Source organism: Stegastes partitus, unplaced genomic scaffold, assembly GCF_000690725.1.
Source record: "Stegastes partitus isolate 25-593 unplaced genomic scaffold, Stegastes_partitus-1.0.2 Scaffold57, whole genome shotgun sequence".
Taxonomy (NCBI): Eukaryota; Metazoa; Chordata; class Actinopteri; family Pomacentridae; genus Stegastes; species Stegastes partitus.
Genome location: NW_007577788.1, coordinates 67979 through 75859, shown reverse-complemented (window position 1 = coordinate 75859; position 7881 = coordinate 67979).

Genomic DNA, 7881 nt, shown 5'->3' with positions numbered 1-7881 from the left:
AATTTACAGTTCCTCCAGCAGATCTCTGCCCAACAGGTTAACTGGGCACACTGAGGATAACAGAATTGCTGTGACACAGGATTTTCCTGTCTCTGGGTCAATTATTTTCAATGGTTCTGTGTATTGTTCCATATGCAAGTTCCCATTTGCTGTTTTTACCAACACTTTTTCACCTGTGTCTTTCATGTTTGGGAATTCTTTTTGTTTTATCACAGTTGAGGCAGCACCTGAATCACACAAGAAAGTCATTTGTTTGCCTCCCACATTTAGTTGCACTTTGAGTTTTACATCTAGTTTGAGAATTTCACATGCTGTTCCATAATGTGCTTCTATTTCAGTCAAACTTTCAGTTTCTGCATTATAGGAGCTATTTTCCTGCTTCCACATCTCAGATTTTGTAGTAGGCATGTGGTCGGTTAGTCACGCGCTACTTTCTCCTTTGTGGCAATCTCTGGCATAATGGCCTGTTCTGTTGCACTGATAGCATACGTCATCTGACTGTGGTTTTCTTGGCCCTCGTCTTTGAGCTCCTCTACCTCTGCCTCTGCCTCTACCCCTTCCTCTGTAGTTTCCTGCAGGTCTGTCAGCCCAGTAAACAGTCATTGGTGGGGCTGAGGGCATGGCTGGAGCTTCACTATAGAATGTTTCAGGGTTTGTTGGTTGTTGAACTTGAACCTTAAAACATCTTTCATAGTTTTCAGCATATTGCAGCACATCGGCTAGTGAGTCTGTACAATGTGTTACCATATGTTTACGTACATAGCTAGCTATTTGGGGTTTAAGGCCCAATTGCATTCTTTAACTGCTGCTCATAGCGGCCTGTTGGATCCACAGCTGCTGGTGGCTTCAGTTCACTATGTGCATCAAACACCTGTTGGAGTCTCACTCAAAATTTTTGAACTGACTCTCCTGTATCTTGGGTGGTTTCACTGATTTTGGTCCAGTCTGGGCGGGACTGGAATGTGTTTCTGTACGCTGTCAGGACCAGATCTATCGCTCCCTGTAAGGCAACGGAATCTGGGAGCATTGCAAGTCCTGCAGCAGTCATGCCAGTATAAGATCCTCAGACTCATTAACTTTGTGATTGGTGATGACTTCAGCTACTTTTTTCATATCATCTAATGTCCATGGACGGAAAATGCACATGGTTCGCGCCTGGGGTTATTCTGCTGTCCCCTGGATTGGATTTGGAACTTCAATCATTGGGCATTGTGGAATTTCACTCTGTTGTGGTTGAATTTGTGGTTTATCTTGAGCCCAAAACATTTCTTGCCCTGAAGCAAATGGATTAGTAATTTTGCCTATCCTTGATCTTGTGTGGCCCAATATTGGCAAGTTTAATGGACCAACATTGCTCAATATATTTGTAAATGTTGATGGACTGCTTGCCTGATCTGACAACTCAGGGTAAATGTGAGGGACAGGTGGAGCAATGGGGTAAGGCTGTGCCTGCACTTTGTGTACTCCCCCCACAGCTCCCTCCTTTCGTTCGTTTTGTGGCGCTGGCTGATCTTCCTGCTCCTGCTGCAGCTGGGCGGGGCGTCCCCTCGCCTGGCTGACAGCATTTATCTCTTCCTTGTCCTCCAACAACATTTGGTCTCTCTGTTTTTGTCTCTTTTTTTTTGTCTCTTTTTTCTCTTCCTTCTTTTTGCTTCTTTGCTTGTTAAAGCCATTGACTTGCTTCCTGCCAGCTGTCCTTTTTTTTTCTTTTTCTTTTTTACATTTTTCTTAATGTAGTTCACCTTCAAAATCGTATTTCTTTTGCCATTTTTTAAAGTGTTTCATTAATTTTGGATTGATCTGTTGCATGCATTTGGCATCTCCTGTGGGTTTACTCCAACAACATCCCATTTTGCATATGGTATTTTCCTTTCCTTAATTAATTTTTTTATTTTATTGTTTTATTTTATTGTTTTATTTGTCTCTACCCTCAACACTTCTTTAAACAGTACTGTTAATGGTTATAGTCCTACCAGACTTCTTGCAACGGCAACAAGTCCTGTTGTGACTCTCTTTATTGCAGACTTACAGTCCTGTCTGACTTTTTAAAAATTTAACGCAGACTTATAGTCCTGTCCAACTCTGGTAGTTTTATCACTATTCCCCTAAGGAATCTAAGGAACCCAGTTCCCCTCCAGTAGCCAACCAGTTTGTATGTAATTCAACCGAGCAACTGGTCCGATCAGTGAAACCTTTGCTTCGTTGCCACCGTTAGGTATCCACAAACCAGCAGGTTGTTGCCACCGTTAGGTTACCCCTGCTAGTTAGTTTCACTGAGACACTGCTGAATAACTACCTCCCAAACTTTAAGTGCTCCTTGGAAAGAGACAAATAAAACCAGGCCTACCTTTGACTTGTGACAACTCTTAACTTGTTCTTGAAATCCCGTCACCCTTCTCTGGACAGCGGTGGCTGGCCTCTCTGAACGTCTGGTGTTGCTGGGGACTTTTCTGGTGTTTTTGAGACTCTGATGTGAAAACATGTATTGTTCTGCAATTACAATTTACAAAGGTCAATCAAAAATTCAGAGAAGTGCACTGTCATGGGTCAGGATGGCACATGACAGTGCAACTTCACCAGTCATGATCCTCAACATTAAGGTTTGGATCGTCTCGGTTGCTGACTGACACAAACTGTGATGTTTTCTTCGGCGCTCTAGTTTATGATGAAAGGCCTATAGTAAGAAGAACAATGTTATTTTAATTCCACTTGTCTCCCCTGCTTCCATTTCACAAATTCTTCTTCAAATTCAAAATGAACAGATATTTTTCTCAAAACAAATCATTTCTCAGTTTTAACATATTATATGTTGTATTTATACTGTTATTATATGTTACTGTCTTATAAATATGGAGATCATTAACAAATCATCATATTCTGTTTTCATTTATATTTTACACAGCTTTCCAAAGTACAAAAATGTGGTGTGATGTATCTGTGAGATTCTACTGCTGAAAATGACGTAGTCAGCTGATGGTTTTACTGAAAAGACACATTCCTCTGTTGGAATAGTGGGAACTACAGGAACACTTAGCCCACTCTGACTGTACAAGGGTGTTACGGAGGGATGCTTCTGCCTCAGCATCACTTTTGCTGAGTGCCGACAGCAGCGTAATACCAGAGCAAGTATCTCCACCAGATTACAGAGAGAAAAAAACATTTTGTTCTGCCTTCAGTTTAAGTAATGGATTTCATGTTAATGAACTGCAAACGATTTTACATGCAATTTGTCATTTTAACTGACAATTAGCACTGGCTACAAATGCAAAGTTCCTCCCTGAATGCTTTGTACACTAAGCTTTGGTAACAAGAGGACAGAGTCAAGAGTCATTCACACTGGTGTATCTAAATAATTTGTCACATTTGTATGTTGTAAAAGTAACTCGCATATTTTAGTAACATTTACACATTGTAAAGCTACTATGTATGTGGTTAAAATTATTGGCTCAAATGTGTAGTTTTCTGTAATCATGACAGTATCCTTTTTCTTTTGTTTGTTTATCCTAACAGATGTACAACAGCAACACATATGTGTGGAGGAGGAGGTTCTTGCTGACCAGCTGCTCTGTTACCAAAGTAGGAATCTAAGTCAGGACCAGGAGGACCTAGAGCCTCCACAGATTAAAGAGGGACAGGAGAAACTCTGCACCATTCTGAACCAGGTAGACCCTGAACTGCAACAAATTAAACAGGTGCAGGAGGAACTCTGCACCAGTCAGGAGATACAACAAATTTTTGTGAAGCAGGAGACTGATACCTTGATAGTGACTTCTACTTCTGAGGAGAGCGACCACCATGAACCAGAACCGAACAGTGACCAGCTCCTCTTTCGCAAATTTCCTGTAGCTGAGAGGCCAAAATGCCAAATTACAGAACATCACACATCCCACACAGGTGTGAAACCACATGCCTGTAAAACATGTGGGAAAAGCTTCAACTGACATGCTAATGTATTGACCCACATGAGAACACACACAGGAGAGAAACCATATTCTTGTGAAACATGTGGGAAAAGTTTCGCTCAAAGTGGTAATTTGTTGAATCACATAAGAACTCACACAAGAGAGAAGCCGTATTCTTGCAGCACATGTGGGAAGAGTTTCAACCTAAGCAGTCGTTTGACTGTACACTTAAGAAGTCACACAGGTGCGAGCCTTATTCTTGTGAAACATGTGGGAAAAGTTTACCTCAACATGATCGTTTGTTGCACCACATAAGAATTCACACAGGTGAGAAGCCTTATGTTTGTGAAACATGTGGAAAAAGTTTTACCCAACATGGTTGTTTGTTGCACCACATGAGAACTCACACAGGGGAGAAGCCATTTTTTTGCAACACGTAGAAAAAGTTTTTGTCGACGTGAACATTTATTGTCCCAGATGAGGACTCACACAGGTGAAAAGGCGTATTCTTGTAAAGCGTGTGGTAAAAGTTTTACTCAACACTGTCATTTGTTGAGCCACGTGAGAACTCACACAGGGGAGAAGCACTATTCTTGTGAAACTTGTGGGAATAGCTTTAGTCAGCATGGTCATTTGACTGTTCCCATGAGAATTCACTCTGACGACAAATTGTATTCTTGTGAACCGTGGGAAAAGTTTTAATCAACGTGGTAATTTGTTCTACTACATGATGACGCACACAGGTGAGAAGCCTTACCCCTGCCACACATGTGGGAATAGATTTAAATATGCATCGTCACTGAAAAATCACATGAGAACTCACGCAGGTGGAAAACTGTAGTCCTGAAGCATCTGTGGAAACCAACTTGAAGAAATGTGTAAGAATTTGTTCAGGTTCAAAGTAGATCTTTCTTATCTAAAGTGCCTTTCAACTGTGTTGTAACACTAATTCTGTGAGTTTGTGTATCACACTGTGAGAGATGGGTCTGATAAAATCTGTCAAACTGTTCATTGGGTATATGCAGACTTTTATAGAAGCACATTGCATTTGCAGAAGAAATACAACTGTGCAGTAACACGTGTAACATGTGCAACAATAGCAAATGAATTCCAGAGGCCTTACTAATGTTTTAATTTAACAATTCAATGTACAGAGCCTTCATGTCTCCATATTTTTCTTCAGATAAGTTTGCTCAGATCAAAGTACACTGCTGTAGCACACTTGAAATGTAGCTTTGTAATTGCTGTACTAATGACAAAAATTGAACCAGTACAAAGACACACCAGTATTTTTGTCAACTTCTCTTTTGTCTGATAGGAAAATATTGATGATATACTGCTCAAAAAAATAAAGGGAACACCTAAACAACACAATGTAACTCCAAGTCAGTCACACTTCTGTGAAATCAATCTTTCCAGTGAGGAAGCAACCCTTACTGTGAATCAATTTCACCTGTTGTTATGCAAATGGCCCAGACAACAGGTGGACATTAGAGGCAACTAGCAAGACAACCCCTTTAAAGGAATGGTTCTGCAGGTGCTGACCACAGACCACTTGTCTGTTCTCATCCTTTCTGGCTGATGTTTTGGTCACCTTTGCATTTTGTCAGTGCTCTCAGCCCTAGAGGTAGCATGAGGTGGTGTCTACAACCCTCAGAAGTTGCTCAGGTAGTGCAGCTTATCCAGGATGGCACATAAATGAGAGCTGTGGCAAGAAGGTTTGCTGTGTCTCTCAGCACAGTGTCCAGACCATGGAGGAGACACCAGGAGACAGGCCAGTACAACAGGAGATGTGGAGGGGGCCATAGGAGTGCAACAACCCAGCAGCAGGACCACTACCTCCTCCTTTGTGCAAGGAGGAACAGGAGGAGCACTGTCAGAGCCCTGCAAAATGGCCTCCAGAAGGCCACTAATATGGATGTTTCTGCTCAAACTGTCAAACAGACTACATGAGGTTGGTATGATGGCCCGACGTCCACCAGTGGGGCTTGTGCTTACAGCCCAACAGGGCAGGGCGATTGGCATTTGCCAGAGAACACCAAGATTGGCAGATTCGCCATTGGCACCCTGTGGTCTTCATGGATTAGAGCAGGTTCACACTGAACACACGTGAGAGACGTGACAGAGTCTGGAGACGCCGTGGAGAACATTCTGCTGCCTGCAACATCCTCCAGCATGACCGGTTTGGCGGTGGGTCAGTAATAGTATGGGGAGGCATTTTTTGGAGGGCCGCACAGCCCTCCATGTGAATCAGAATCAGAATCAGAACTTTATTGTCATTGCACATGTCACAAGTACAGAGCAACGAAATTACCAGTTACATCCCGTTCAAGAAACATAAAAAGACAGTGACCAATAACAGGGGGAGACAGGAGGGAGAAACATGTCGGGACAGCGAGCGTGAGCAGCGCCCCTTATTTTAGAAAGGAAAACAAAAGGAAAAACGGGCAAAAAAGGCAATTCCCAAACTAGGCTCCTCTAGGGGGGGTACAGTGTGGGATTAAGAAAAAAAACACCTCAGCACATAAGCAATGTAATGAAACATCAAAACAAAACTCAAGACTTGCACATGTGGGAAGGGGAAGGGTGTTGGGATGGGGAGGTGTCACAGCTCAGACACTGGGGGGAGCGCACAGCCAAGCGGCGCATCACATCAACCTGCAGTCTACTGCACTGTAAAGAGGGAGGGAGAGGGGAAGGGGAGCCAACCAGGCGTTGAGTCCAGGGGATGTGTGTGTTGTGTGTCTTCGTGTATGTGGATGTGTAAGCCCATGGACTTCATCGCCGTTCAGACTCAACATTGTCTCTGCCGTCTGATGCTGGTGACGAGACACGGCCATTGCCAAGGAGACGACCTCGATGAGTTCTGATCCAGAGACAAAGTTCACAGGAGAAGGAGGGGGGTGGGGGAGGGGCCGAGCATCTGTCTGCATAACATTCAGGAGAAGTAGAGAGCTCACATCAATAGTTAATTCTTCTAAACCAGCAACATGTATGTTGGACGCCATTCCCACTAGACTGTTTAAGGAGATCTTTCCTTTAATGAACAGTACAGTGTTAGATATCATCAACTTCTCCCTACTAACAGGCTACGTACCGCAGGCTTTTAAAGTTGCTATAATAAAGCCACTTCTAAAAAAGCCTACTCTAGATCCGGGTGTTTAGCCAATTACAGACCAATATCCAACCTTCCTTTCATCTCAAAAATCCTTGAAAAGGTCGTGGCAAACCAACTATGTGATTATCTGCATGTAAATGGTTTGAATGAAGAGTTTCAGTCAAGATTTGGAATCCATCATAGTACAGAGACAGCACTGGTGAAGGTCACTGACGATCTTCTTCTAGCTTCAGATAGTGGACTAGTGTCCGTTCTGGTTCTATTGGATCTCAGAGTGGCATTTGATACTGTTGATCATAGCATCCTATTACAGAGACTGGAACATGCGATTGGACTTAAAGGGACTGCACTGAACTAGTTTAAATCATATTTATCAGACAGATTCCAGTTTGTTCATGTTAATGATGATTCTTCCAGCCGCACCAGAGTTGCTTATGGAGTTCCTCAGGGTTCTGTGTTAGGACCAATATCATTTACTCTGTATATGCTTCCGTTAGGCAACATTATTAGGAAGCACTGCATATATTTCCATTGTTATGCAGACGACACCCAGTTATATTTATCTATGAACCCTAATGAAATCAATCAGTTACTTAAACTCCAGGCATGTCTGAAGGACGTAAAGATCTGGATGACCTGTAACTTCCTTCATTTAACTTCAGACAAAACTGAGATTATTGTATTTGGCCCTAAACACCTCAGAAACTCACTATCTGCCCAGATAGTTACTTTAGATGGTATCGCCTTAGCATCTAGTTCCACAGTAAAGAACTTCGGGGTTACTTTTGACCAGGATATGTCCTTTAACTTCCATATAAAACAAACATGTAGGACAGCTTTCTTTCATCTTCGTAATATTGC